Below are 15,122 nucleotides of genomic sequence, written 5' to 3'. Positions count from 1 at the left end.
TATTTTTTTTTTTCTCCCCATCGGGCCCCCTTTCCCCCCCCCCCTTTTTAAAAAATATAAAAAAAAATTTTTTATTTTAAAAAAAAAAAAAATTTTTTAAAAAAAAAAAAAAAAAAAAAAAAAAAAAAAAAAAAAGAATGATACGTTACAGTTAGATTGTGGAATATATTATTAGGACAAAGAGTACCAGAAGTTTTATTTTGTATGTACTTTGTATATTGATACAACTTTAATGTTATATTACATTACAATGTATTAAGAATTTATATTTCAACACTTTTTCTAAGGTATTGGACATATGTTATTCTAAAATATATATTAAATTCTAGTCTTTTGAAAGATTTCTTACAAAATGTTTAAGATAAATTGGAAACATAAGTAATAGTAATCAATCAAACTTATTGATCTTGTTAGATACTAGTTCATTTATCTATAAAAATAAGCATCACTTAGCTTCCTTAAATGCACTTAATAGTAAGGAGATATCAGATAGTAGAGATGAATGAATCAGATAAACTTCAGATAGATAGATTGTCTTTAAAAAACTCAGATATCTATTGACTAAAATATAAAAAGATGCATTATTAATAAAAGAGTTTTCAAGACAATGGTGTGAATGCTCCTCCCTGCAACTAAATTCTTCTTCAAAGTAGTTATTGAATGAAGAACCTCTATATAATGTTTGTTCAGATCTGACAAGATAGCCACTGTACAAAAAACAAAGAAACAAAACAAACAACCAAACAAACAAAATTTAAAAATAAAACTCCAAAAACAAACAGAAAAATTGCAAGAAAAACAAAACAAAACAAAAACAAACAACAGCAAAAACAAACAAAAGTTGCCCTTGGCTCAAGTGAGCAGAGAATGCTCTATAAACGGAAAAAAATGGGCTGCATGTAATTTGACTACTAAGCTTTGTGAAGACAAGTAACTCAAGATTCCTGTTTCAAAAAAATATATCTGTCATATCCTGCTCCTATGACTCAAAGAAACTTTGGATGATTGTCCAGGCAGACAGCTGGCTGTCTCTGTCATTTCTGTAGGTTTGGAAGCTGCTTGCTCTGCACTTCCTGTACACTCAGGTAATATTTATTCCTACTCAGCCCTCTAGGGAGTGTGAAGACTAGTCAGGTATAGTCTCACAATAAAGCCTAAATTGTTTAGGATTGAGAAAATGATTTTTAGATCTTAAAAGATAACTCTAGTTTATAAACGCAAGTTTTGAGAATAGGATTTAACTACAAAATTCAAATATCACCAAGATAGGATAGATAGTACTTTCCCAAAATTCCCAAATAAAAATGAACTTTACACTGCAAAAGTAAGGTTACTTGATAAGTTTTCATAATAACTATTATTGGGTATAATATATTAGTAATAGAGAAAGGACCTTTTATTAGACTAAAACTGATATATTTGTGGATGGTTTGTGCACTGTGTATTCAGGTATGTATTTCTTTATACAGATATCTGTTTGCAGTTCTAACTATGGCATGGGAAACAATGTTGGTCTCTATATTTTTCAAAAAAACAGTTTTACACCACCTCTGATTTGTTAATAAAAGATATAATCAGCCAAATAGATTGACAAAAAAGTACAGGGTGGAAATTTTGATACTAGTCAGGGGGACCCAGAAGTAGAGAGGAGAGAGTAGATTAGGACCACAAGGAGAAGAAGGTATGAAGTAACTGCATGGAAAGACAGCTGATTTCACCATGAGAGTGCTATGAGTAAGCAGCCATAAGGACACATACAGACCTGAGCTAGCCTGAGCCACACTAGATGACAAATAATGGGACACTTTCCGGGTATTACCTCCACAGTCAGATTAGAACAGCTCAGAACCTGTCCTGCTTAGGCTTGCAGTCTTAATAAAAATAACAGATAGCTGTATCCTTATCTAGGAGCTAAAATGGTCCAGAGAAGACAGAAAAATACCCTCTATCTGTGGCAGAAGGAAAATTAGAAACCCTTTACCCAAAGAAAAACTATTACCCATGTTCATGAAGACAACCTACTTGTTTTAATGCACCTGCATATATACAGGTGCTGCTTGAGAGAGATTAAAGGTTGGCCTTGTGGTCATACATGTGACTTTGTTGGAGGAAGTGTCACTGAGGGTGGGCTTTGAGCTTTCAAATACACAAGCAAAAGTAAGGTCCAGTGTCTCTTCTTGTCACATGTTGAATGGGATTTGCAACTCACAGCTACTTCCCTACACTCAGCCTGCAAGAGTCCATTCCTCCCACCATGCTGATTATAGACTAAACCTCTGAAACTGTTAATAATTCCTGATTACTGTTTTGTCTGTGAGTTGGACCCTTCCTCTTGTTTCTTCACAGCTATAGAACACTTTGTAAGACATGCTTTTTAAATGTTTTCTCCTTGGACTTAAAAAACTTTCAACACATTAGTAACAATATATTTTTTTTTTTTTGGTTTTTCGAGACAGGGTTTCTCTGTGTAGCCCTGGCTGTCCTGGAACTCACTCTGTAGACCAGGCTAGCCTCGAACTCTTGAACTCAGAAATCCGCCTGCCTCTGCCTCCCAACTGCTGGGATTAAAGGCGTGCGCCACCACCACCCGGCAACAATATTTTTCTAAATGATTCAAAAAATTGAAAACAAGGGCAAACAGAAAAAGTAGGGTTACTGCAATTTTTTGACGTGAAGAAATTTTTAATATGAATTAGACTAAATGGATACTCTAGAAAATTACAGAATTTAAAAATATCGATCATCAGTGAAAATATATTTCAGATAGCAAGCTATTGACCACAAAGGCTTTCAAGTTTCCTGAGAGCTGTAGTGTTGGGATTCCTTAAATTGGTAAGTTCAGTTTCAAGAATCCTTCCTATTATACATAGAACCCCAGATTTAATATTCACCATGAAAGTTTGTGGCTGTGTTTGGAGTCCTCTCACCTAACATTCCACCTATTCATTTTCTTTGTCTATACCTAACTTAAAAATCCTCCTGTTAAATAAACAAATCTGTTTTTCTTTTCTTCTTCTTCCTTCTTTGAGAATGAGTATTATCATTCCAAATCAGTTCTACAGAATGCCCAATGCTAAGGACCAAAAAGAACTGACCAGCTACCAAATCCACCTCTCAAGAACTTAGAATTTGTAAATCCCCTTAAAAAGTTCCAGAATTTCAAATGTCACACAACTACAGAAGCTGGCAAAATTAAGACCCCACTCAATCCTGAGGCTAGTCACAGCTGTTGTAGACAATCTCGAGGAGCCCCCTGGCAATAAAATGAAAACACATTCTTATAATATTAATGTGGGCTCGATAGAAATTAAATTATCAAAATTGTCATTACAATAACGTTAAGAGTAAGATGGGAGGTATTTGGGGGGAAATATGGAGAATCTGAAGGGAAAGTATGAGAGTGTCTATCAACAATATACACTACATATCTACATGAAAAATTTCAGAAATATATAACTCTTCCATAAGAATATACTCAAACAACAAATTCCTCACTTTATTTTGATGAGATTTTTCCCCACTTGTTTTTAACTATCTTTTGGTGTTCACTAGCTTTCTTACTGGTGTATTAAGTTTCATGCAGTTACTATAAGAGAAATTATGTAATTGGAAAATGGAGGTTCACTTACAATTATAGAGGTTAATCCATTATCATCATGGCAGGGAGCATGGAAGCAGGCATAGAGATGTAGCAATAGCAGAGAACCACAAACTGATTCATTTGCACAAAGAGAAAACACACCCATACACACATACACACCCACATACACACACACACACACACACACACACATATATATATATGTGGAGAGAGAGGGGGGGGAGGGGGGGAGGGGGGGGGGGGGGGGGGGGGCGAGGGAGGGAGGGAGGGAGGCAAAAGGAGTGAAGGAAAGAGGGAGGGAGAGGGAGAGGATGGGGGAGAAGGAGAGGGAAAGATGAATATGGGGCTTGGCAAGGCTCTCACAGGTGGTGTTGGAGTGACTGGAATAGAAAAAATAATTCACATGGAACTTTCATAGGTGGAAATCATGGGTCTTTGTATCACTTATTTTCTAAGTAGGGGAAGTGATTCTTTGGCAAGATGTAAATAAATTGTTCCCATGTTTTAGTGCTCAGGGAAAAATGAATCTAGAATCACATGTGGAACATATTTTTACCTTGATGCTGTGCTATTGATGTGCAATTTATACAGTGTAGAATCAAGAAATTACTATATTGAACCTGGAATGTAATCTTAGTTGGCTCATTTATACAGTTTTCATAGTTAGCTGAGACTGAATATGTAACACTTAGATGTTGGTCATATATAACCTGAATATAATACCAGTCTACATCAATGTTCTCGAAAAACTTCATGAAGAACATGTTCAATTGGCACAATGTCACCAAACCAGCTGGCTCTTCTTGACTGTTTCTGAATGTCAACAATTCAGGAATATTTATATTACACTCCACTGAATTCTAATCCCATGAATTAAAATAAACCAGTGCCAGTCACTTGCAAATACTGCCATGTAGTCTGCCAAATGTTCTGACAATTCAAAAAATTTTCAGGTTCATTACACATTGTTCAAAGTGAAATGTTTTTTGACCCTCTTTGGTACATTTCAGCAGAAGTTGAAAATTTTACTATTCCACTTCAGAATAAAGAGAAGATTCTGGAAGATGATGTTTCCTCTTCTCTGTGCTCTAGCCTGTTTGGTTTTTGCCACTGAGGAACCTGTACCTGTGAAGAATGGGCTCTCAGGGAGTGATACAAGAGGAAAGGTGGCTGTGGTGCTTTTATCAAAGTTTTCCTTGACAATCAGTGTAATTCTGTTTATATATTGGTTCCTTTCTTGGTGTTTGAACTTGAAATATGTCCCATGTCTTAAAATGTTATTTGTGCTTTTTATGTTCTTCTCTCATTTAGAGTTATTGTGTACTATTGTGAATATATGAGATAATACTGATACTAATTATAATTCCCTAATATCTCCAAAACAGGAACTTATTTTTGAAGTTTATTTGTATGTTTGTGTATGTGTGTATTTATGTGGAGGAGTGTGTATGTGACTAAAGGATTTGAATTGAATGTTGCAGCAAAAATGAGAAATCAGGGACAAAGCCACAAAACATGTCCCATTTAACTCATCTTCTGATGTGAATGATTTCTAAGAGGAAAATTCATTCTAATGCCTTGCCATAGAAGGCTTTTGACATCATAATATAATTGCTTCCTTTTTATTTACTTTGCTCATACTATGTTAATTTTTGTTACTTTTTTAAAGATTACTTCTTTATCTTGTTACTGCTTCCTAATAGGTTCCTATTACCAAATTTTTACACTGTTTTTTTTGTTTTGTTTTGTTTTTGTTTTTATTTTTTTTGCTAATAATTCTTTATTGGAACGCAGTGGACCAGAAGTCAGATATCACACCATGCTATTTGTATTACAATGACTTTAAAGAATTCCAAGATCATTGTTTACTTAGCTAATTAATTAGTTAATTAATTCATTATTGAGGAAAGTAGTGCCATGTGCAAATGTCTTTTGGAGACCCTCAAGGAAAATTTACTATCTCCACTATAGGTGTGAAAAGGCAATTGAAATGCACACAAACATGAATATGTGGTCAAAACCCATGGATGTGGTGTTTGTTGGCTTACAGGGAATCTGGCACTGATGTTTTGTTAAATAAACATGTAATTAAACTTCTTTAAAAATAATTATCTTTATACCAAACCCAGAGACCCAGGCAGCTCTTAGAACTCGTCAGAGAAGCCTGTACACCAATGTGCTGCAGTCAAAGCAGAGACTCATTTCATTTCAAAGTGCTGAGAGTGAAAATTCCTGAGTACACAGCCCTGGATAGGATGTTACACTGTTAATTAATCATATTTTGAATGGTATAAAGCTATTATCCATATATATATATATATATATATATATATATATATATATATATATATATGTTTTCAAATAAAGTGTTAGGAAACTATAAGATATAATCAGAAATATTCAATAATGCTTCTAGCACATCATATTTATTTTTTATCACAATATTAAATGCTTTCTATTTTTTCCTTGAACATCTATAAATTACTTTACTAACCATTGATTTCCTATGAATTTTTAGTAATTTATTTCATCGTTTTATGTGTTAGTGTTTGTCTGCACAATGTATTTCAATTACTTTTCTGTTGTATGTTTTATTCTTTTTAGTTTCAAAATTTTCTTAATGGGACATGATAAAGGCCAACAGTGTCATGTTAGAAAAAAACTGAGGTGAGGGCACTGGCAAATTATCACTCAGCAGACTACATCTGAGAGAGTAAGACTTGCTTCTGTGGGGTAAGCACTTTCTGTGACCTTCAAGAGTCTGCTGGATGTCTTTGGGAGCTCCAAGGAAGGCAAAAAGAAAAGAAAAACAGGAAAAAGAATCACACACACACACACACACATGCACACGCACACACTCACACTTGCACACACACACACAAACACACACAGTCGATGAATGAAGCACTATAAGCTCCAAAAACATTAATTTTTCTACAAATTCTTATATAATCTCCGAAAAATCTTCAAACAACATAGGTAATACAATGTGATTATGTTCTATTTTAATTTTAATGAATGATTACTTTATAAAAGTATGTTCCCAAATAACTTTATTTGAAAAATAATTTTCATTTTACCGGTGAAGGAAAAAAAATTCATTCCCAGGAACCTGTTTATATTCATAACTAACAACTGTTATAGATTAGGAAAACATAAGAAAGCCATGTAATTTTCACAGCCATTTTCTTTTTACTTACAGTGTGAAATTTTCGATTAATGAAGAAAGGATCAATTAGTGTATTATTCATACTAAGAAGTAAACTTATATAAAATTTAAAAGAATCACAAATATTAACTTTTATATAAATATCTATCATTCATTTTTACTTTATGTCCTTAGGGTGCACATCTACTAATCATCAATATTTTTACTAAATCATATCCAGAAATTGAGGGCAAAAAATGGGTACAAGAAATGACCCATCACCTTGATCACTAGCCCAGGTCTAGAAAGTCATTTCAGGTAGTTTTGATATGGTGGCCATTGTTTTTGTTCACTGACCACAAAAATCCCTAACTAAACTCTCAATAGTGTTCCTTTCTGAACATCAAATTGTTTCCTATGGTTTTTTTTTTTTTTTTGAGCAGGATGATTGACAAAGACATCTTAATCTAGCTTTCCTAGCAAGCTGTATCAAAATTCTAAGTTTATGGTCATTGCTGGCAATCTATAGCTCTAAAATCTTTTCAAGAATGGTGATTGAATCATGAATCTGTTCCAGTAGCAATGCTCAACAAAGATCTACCACTATTATTGTGTGTGCTGAAAATTCTGTCCAGTGAGGGGCTGGAAGCCTACCCTGAGTTTCCACACAACACATAGATTAGGAAGGATGTGAAGACTGAGAGAACAACAAGAAGAGCTCTGCTCCTTAACATCGTGAAGTCCTCAGGACACTTAGTCCTCAGATGTCTGCCTGTCTGCATCATGGACATGGAAGTTGTGTTACTACTTGGGACACAGTCCGTGATCCATGAGTTCTAAAGCACTTTTTTGTTCCTCTTAAATCAGCCTCTACAAGGACCCAGATCATACAATGTCTCCTTGATGACATATTTTTACTTGTAAACAATAGATCTGGTTTTATTACAAATTATGGTATAGTTGTAAAATATGAAGCAAGAAAATAAGTAAATAATATACACACAAATTGCATATATATATAAATATATATATATTTATATATATGTAATGGAGAATATTAAAATAATACAATAAGAAACCTCATGGTAGAATTGTTTCCCAACTTTCATAAATATAGAAACACATATATCCCTTTTAGAGCAATTAACTTACAAAGAGCAAGAGCAGACTTATGGGAGGATTTAGAGTGGGAAAAACCAGTGATATAATTATAGCATAATACAGAAAATATAATAAATAAACAACAGTTGCTCCTCAAAGTAAAATAAAAGATGTGGAGTGTCATTTCTATATCATCAATCCTAGTACTAGATAGAGTAGGGTGGAGACTGGGCTTGTGACCATTAAAGTATCTCAGAGCCCATTTGTCAGTCAGATGTAAGAAGACCCTGTCTCAAACATAGGCCATAGAATTTCAGAATTACCATTCTTTTAAACATGTAAATGTGTGCAGAAATACACACACACACGCTCACACACACACACACATATATATATATATATACATACACACACACACATATATATACATACACACACACATATATATATACATACACACACACACACACATATATATATATATATATACATACACACACACACACACGCACACACACACACACACACACACACACACACACATGTTAGAGAATGGTTTGGTGTACTGTGTATTCACATACTGACTTTCATGTCCAGATATCTGGTTGCAGTCTGGATAATGACATTGTCAATGAACTCTGGTCTCTATAATAGGTAAAACTACTTTCTATCCTTTATGACTGCTTAATAAATTATATGGTGAGTCAGTTAGCTGGACAAAAGAAAATAGTGCAGAACTTCTGATTCCAGTAAGGGGCTCCCAGAGGGTGACAGAGGAGAACTGAGAATGACCACTAGGAGAAGAAGGTGTGGAGATCCATGAGGACAAAATAAGAGTATTAATAATAAGTGTGCAATGATGGAAGACCCATGAGGACACACGTGAAACAGAGCAGCCCAGGGCAAAACAGATGCCAAGTAATAGAGAAATTCTCTGGGTAATCACAGTCTAGTTGAGTAAGAAAAGATCAGAACTTGCCCAGCTTAGGCTTGCAGTATGTTAATCAAAATACCAGGTATCTGTGTAGTTACTTTGGAGCTAAAATTGAGTAAGGCAGTGTAGGAATGTCTGCACTTAGTTGAGATTAAAAGAGATGTGAGAATCTGCACTCTGTCCAAAGAATTTCTATTGAATTTGGCACATGGAATGTGGTGCAAGAATGTAGTAAACATCCACACTTAGAGAGAAATCTAAACTTAGAATCAGAATATAGTTTGGAGTTTTTAAAACCTCTTTTTAGTGATGATTCTCAACTGCTTTAAACCACCTTCTAGCCTACCATCCCAAGTAGGAGAGGAAAGATGGAAAATAGTACAAAATAGTGTTAGAATGCATAAGTCAGCATCTGTGGCTAGATCCAGCAGAAACTACCAGTACACTCCAGAATTTTCACAATTCTGGGACTACCTGGGACACCAAGAGAATGTCTCTAATGTGCCTCTCTCAATGAAGTGAAGATCAGGGAAGATTAAGATGCAAGACCAAGGAATCCTTGCAAAGCTAGCTATGCAAGCTTGCATTCATAGTCTGTTGAGTCTTCTTTACACTCTCTCCAATCATCATGTGTACAACCATGGGTCTTGCTTCAGCAAACTCCACATGAGTCTGTCTTAGCAAAACATGACCTGAGTGGCTGACATATCCAGAAATTTACACTTCATATAACCCTTTTTGTTTAAAAACTGTTTTTCCTTAACATTAAGAGTTTACTTACAATAAAAGTAATTATAAGAACCAAAACATTAGTACGTTATAACACATTTTAAATTAACAGCCTATGCACAACATAGTCTAACAAAACAACCTTAAAATTCTGTTAGTATAAAATAAGTTTAACAAAAACAATCATAAATTCCCATCCGTAAATTATAATTTAATCAAAACAACCTTAGATTTATATTAATATACGATGAAAATACAACAACCTTAAATTATTATAAGTATATAATAATTTTTAGAACCTTTAATTTTCTATTAATCTACCTTAAATACAAAACATTGTTCCCCCTGGGTTCTTCCCTCCATCATCCTTTTCTTCTTAGAGGTTGTTCCCCCAACCACCCACGCACTCACACCTTACCCCTGCCAGCATCCCTCTTTCATGGGGCCTCAAATTTTTGCAGGATGAAATGCATCCTGTTCGTCTGAGGCCAAACAAGGCAACCCACTGCTACTTATATACCTGGGGCCAAGGGCAAGACCATGTATGCTCTTTGGATGGCGGCTCACGCTCTGGAAGCTCTCAGGGATCCTGGTTAGTAGATGCTCTTGTTCTTTCTATGGAGTTCTAATCCCCTTCACCTCCTTCAGTCCTTCCCCTAACTCTTCCAAAGGGGTTGTGACCTCACTCCAGTGGTTGACTGTAAATATTTACACCTATTTCAGTCAGCTACTGGTACATCCTCTCACAGGACAGCCATGCTAAGCTCCTGTCTGCAAGCACAACACAGAATCAACAATCATGTTAGAGTTTGGTACGCGTACATGAAATGGTTCCCAATATCCACCCTGTCATTGGACGGCCATTCCTTAATTCTCGGCTCTTTTTTATCCCTGCGTTTTCTTAACTCAGGAACAATTCTGGGTCAAAAATTTTAAAGTTGGATTTGTGGCAACATCCTTCCTTTGAAGGCCCTGTGTATCTACTGGAGGTGGTTTCTTCAGGTTCTGTGCCCACACTGTTGGGCTTTTTGGCTAAGGTCATCCCCATGGACTCCTTGGAGACTCTCACATCCCAGGTCTTGGTACCATCACGAGCTTCCCTTTATCACAATCCCTCACAAGCTATATATTTTCATTCATCTTCCTGGCCTTCCAGACTTCCCTCCTGCCCCTGCCCCTCGCACACTGAGGTCTCTCCCTATCTCCCAGGATTATTTTGTTCCCTTCTATATGAGTTTGAATTGTCCACACTTGGGCCTTCCTTCCTGATAAGCTTCATAGGTCTGTGACTTGCATCACGGGTTTTCTGATCTTTGATGCTAATATCCACATGGCTGTGAATACATACTATGCATGTTCTTTTGCATCTGTGTTACCTTGCTTAGTATGCTTAGTATGATATTTTTCTAATTCCATTAATTCACCTGAAAAATTCATGATGTCCTCATTTTAAATCATTGAATATTATTTCATTGCATAAATGAACTATATTTTCGGTATCCATTCTGTGGTATAGGGACATCTGGTTATTTTCCAGCATCTGTTTATTTTCAATAAGGCTACCATGAACATAGTGGAGAATCTGTTACTGTAGTATAGTCGAACATCTTTTGGTTATATGCCCACAAGTAGTAAAACTGGATCTTCATGCAGCAATATTTCAAATATTTGAATTTTTTTTTGCATTTCATGATACCTAAGAATTTGAACATTTCTGCAACTGTTTCTGGGCTAGTTGAAATTCCTCTGTTGAGAATTCTCTTTTGGCTCCGTACCCCGTTTTTAAATTGATTTACATGCTGTTTTGGAGTATAACTACTTGATTCTTCTTTTATATTTGATATTAGCCCTCTATTGGATGTAGGGTTAGTGATGATCTTTACCCACTCTGGAGGTTCCCAGTTTGTCCTCTTGACAGTGTGATTTTCCTTAACAGAGGCTTTGGGTTTCATTGGGTCCTCTTTGCAATTGTTGATCTTAGAGGCTGAGACATTGGTGTTCTGTTCAGGAAAATTTCCCCTGTGCCAATGTGTTCAAGGCTACTTCCAAATTTCTTTTCTTTTTTCTTTTTTCTTTTCATTTTTTTTTCTTTTTTATTTTTCTAGGTTTAATGTTCCTGGATATATGTGGCGGTGCTTGATCCACATGGAGTTGAACTTTATACAAGGTGATAAGTATGGATCACTTTGCATTCTTCTACATGCAGACTGAAAGTTAGACCAGCACCATTTGTTGAAGATGCTTACTTTTCCCCACAGAATTATTTTGTTTTCTTTGTCAACGATCAAATGTCAATACATGTGTGGTTTTATTTCTTGGTCTTCATTTATTTTCCAATAATAGAGCTATTTATATACCAATACCTGTACCAGTACCATGTGGTATTTATCACTATTGTTCTGTAGTAAAGCTTGGTGTACTTAGAGTTAATAAGGAATTATCTAGTCTGGTCCTGTGTTTTTTTTTTTTACTTCCTCTTCTTGAATAATAAGCATCTTATTTAAGGTACATTTGGCTCTTCTTATAACTACTTGTACTTGGGATAACGTGGTACATTAATAACATGATTTATATTATAAGATGTAAAGAATTGTTTTCTTTTATTAGACATGTATACAGGATCATTTTCAGGTTTAATTTATTCAGTCATCTCCATAATTGCCATAATTGCCAATAAGTGTGTAATAACACTATCAGCTTCTTCATAACTTAAAGGAATTGCCCATTAAAATTCTGAATACCTGTCAGTGGTATGGTATACATACCATTGTTGTCTATCTTATGCAAAATGGAAAACATCCATCTTCCAGATATCATTTATTTTGGTATTTAGGCATCCACAGTTAATTGAATTATATTGTATAGAGAATATATATGATAGTTTATTATTAATAATTATTATTATTTTATTATTATCATTTCTTTGACTTTTCAAGTGATTGAATTATTTTTGTTTATACTTCTCCCATTCATAAGATATTCTCCTGACATTTTGAGACTTCTCACACATTTCCTATTAGTAACCCATCAATTTCATCATTTTCTCATTGTAATTGACCTGGCAAACCTGTATGAGACAGAGTAAGATTAGTATATAATGAATGGTCTTTACTTCTGATGTCCTATTGAAATTATATTAAATGAGTTTTCCAAGTTATCAGGTACAACTTCAGCAGTCTCTATATGCCAGATAACTCTTCTTGTATATAAAGAATCAGGGATTAGATTACGAAATTGAGGATAATATAATAGTAGCAAAAGGAATGCATACATTTCTGACTTTTCAACCTAGGTATATGAATTTTGAGCATTTAGCTTACTCGGTCTGATTTTTCACCTGTCATCCCTATGTTTTTTACAACTGTGTAGAATATTAATGTTTCTGGAATTGGTGTTCTCTTTATGATATATAAAAGATACAATATTTCTTTTATAAACTTTATAAGTTTGCTTTTCTGGTATTTGTCCTTAATTTGACCCAGACAATTACTACAAAATCTTTGCCAATCTTCAACAATCACTCATAAAGTGATCTCAGCAGGCATAATCGGTGCTACAATTTCAGCTGGAATTGTTCCTGATACCTCGAATAATTTTATTCTTCCTTTTATAATTAACTTATAAATTTTTCTATAGATGTCTTTAATTTTTTACTTTGTTCGTGAGCTAAGACAATTTATTCCAATGTACAGACTTTTCTTTGCATAATGAGTCCAGTTGGAGTATAAATTGAAGGCAAAATGATCAAAACACAATCAAGTTTAGAATCAGTTTAATCCACATATGCATCTTGTAGTTCTTGTTCTATAAGAATTAATGTCTTTTCTGCTTTAGCTATTAGACATCTTGGACTGTTTAAATTTGAATCTCCTTGTAATGATTAAGGCAAATTACTTAACTTGTATGTACCTAATACAATTGTAGGTTTTAGCCAGTTAATACCTCCCATTACCTTTTGAAAATCATTAAATGTTTCCAAGTAATCTACATAGGGTCCACACCTTTTATGTTTCAGTTTTTTGTTAATTGATTTTATAGCCCCCTAAAAACTAAGCCAATCTCCTCTTTGTATTTTTTTTTTCTGGAGCAGTCTCTAATACAGAGTGTGGAGAATATTTTGTGTACCTTAAACATTTTTTATAAAACGACTTTGTCAGAATCAGCCAGCAAAATGACATTCACATTATAATTAATGATAGAGTGAGGGAATTGCTTTCAAATTATTGTTAATGTTTGTTGCACAGAAATACTGACATAATGTTGGACTGTTTAGTATTCCTTGTGGAAGTAATCCCTAGTGGTATCCTTTAAGCAGATGAATTTTATGCATAGTAGTTACTGATAAAGCAAACCTTTCCCTAACCTTTTCACTGAAGGGTAGGGCTAAAATGTAATCTCTCAATAGAATTATATTTATAGGCCATGGCTTCAGTTACAATGATGATGAAGGAATTTCAGTCTGTAAAGGACTCATTGGTTGAATTACCTAATTAACTACACTCAAATAAGTTATCATCCACCATTTTGTGATTTCTTTTTCACAGCAACAGACACTAGGGGAATTCCATGGGCTAGTAGAATCCTCTATATGTTGAGCCTCCAGCTGTTCTTTTACCAGTTGTTCAAGTGGCTACAATGTTTGTTTGTTTGTTTGTTTTTGTTGGGGGTTGTTGTTGTTGTTGTTGCTTTGGTCCACTGTTCTTCCCATATAGATTAGTTTGGAAACCATATTATTGGCAAGGCTGTTGGTGTGTCAGCAGTGATTGCTTTTATAAATTTGGAAATTAGATCCATTTATGGTCCTGTGTTTAGGTCATTGGTACAGCTTGAGAACATTCTCACTCACCTTCCACAGGAGCAGTTACCATATCACAGTCAATTTTCTCATTTTGCTGTTTCTTTTTATTTCAACTATATTAGTAGGCATACCTTATTGTGATAAGAGTTGCTCTCCCCATGTATTTCTAGGAATGTCAGCCATGAAAGGTGTCAGCCATCCTACTTTCACTTATGGTCCAACAAAATTAAGCTATTGGACATTTTATCTTACTCATAGTAGTTACCAGTGAATATTAATCCATGAGACGAAGAGACCATTGCAAAGGTAGCTACTCAAAACCACTATTCCTCAAGTCTTATTTACTGTTTCTTTAAATATTATTTGTCTTACTATGGGTCTTATCTCCACAAAGCACCATGTGAGTCTGTCTTAACAGAACACCACCATGCAAATACTTCTTCCAAAACAACAAAAAAAAACAAAAAACACAAAACAAACAAACAATAAAACAAAACAAAAATTATGTCTGCATTACCTGATATATTCAGAAATTTCCCTTTGAGCAGGCTTAGAGCCTGAAATGTCTCATGTGAAAGGCACAAACAAGTTCTTCTCTGGACAGAACAGTTTCTAGCTCTGTCCCTTTAGTAAGAAGTTTCTGAGAAATGAGCTGCATGAAATGATTTCCTAGAAATTATAGGTGGCCCACAGTTGGGAATTTAGCTACTGCTAGCAGTCGTGGTTTTCCCCAAGCATTGCTTGACTCTCGAGGAGGATCAGAATGCATGATAGGCTTGACATAGTTGTTCCTGTGTCCTGGGTGCCCCCC

The sequence above is a fragment of the Grammomys surdaster genome, unplaced genomic scaffold (assembly GCF_004785775.1).
Source record: "Grammomys surdaster isolate TR1022 unplaced genomic scaffold, NIH_TR_1.0 125832, whole genome shotgun sequence".
Classification (NCBI taxonomy): domain Eukaryota; kingdom Metazoa; phylum Chordata; class Mammalia; order Rodentia; family Muridae; genus Grammomys; species Grammomys surdaster.
The sequence above is the reverse complement of the archived record's forward strand: the minus strand, read 5'-3'. Positions refer to the sequence as shown.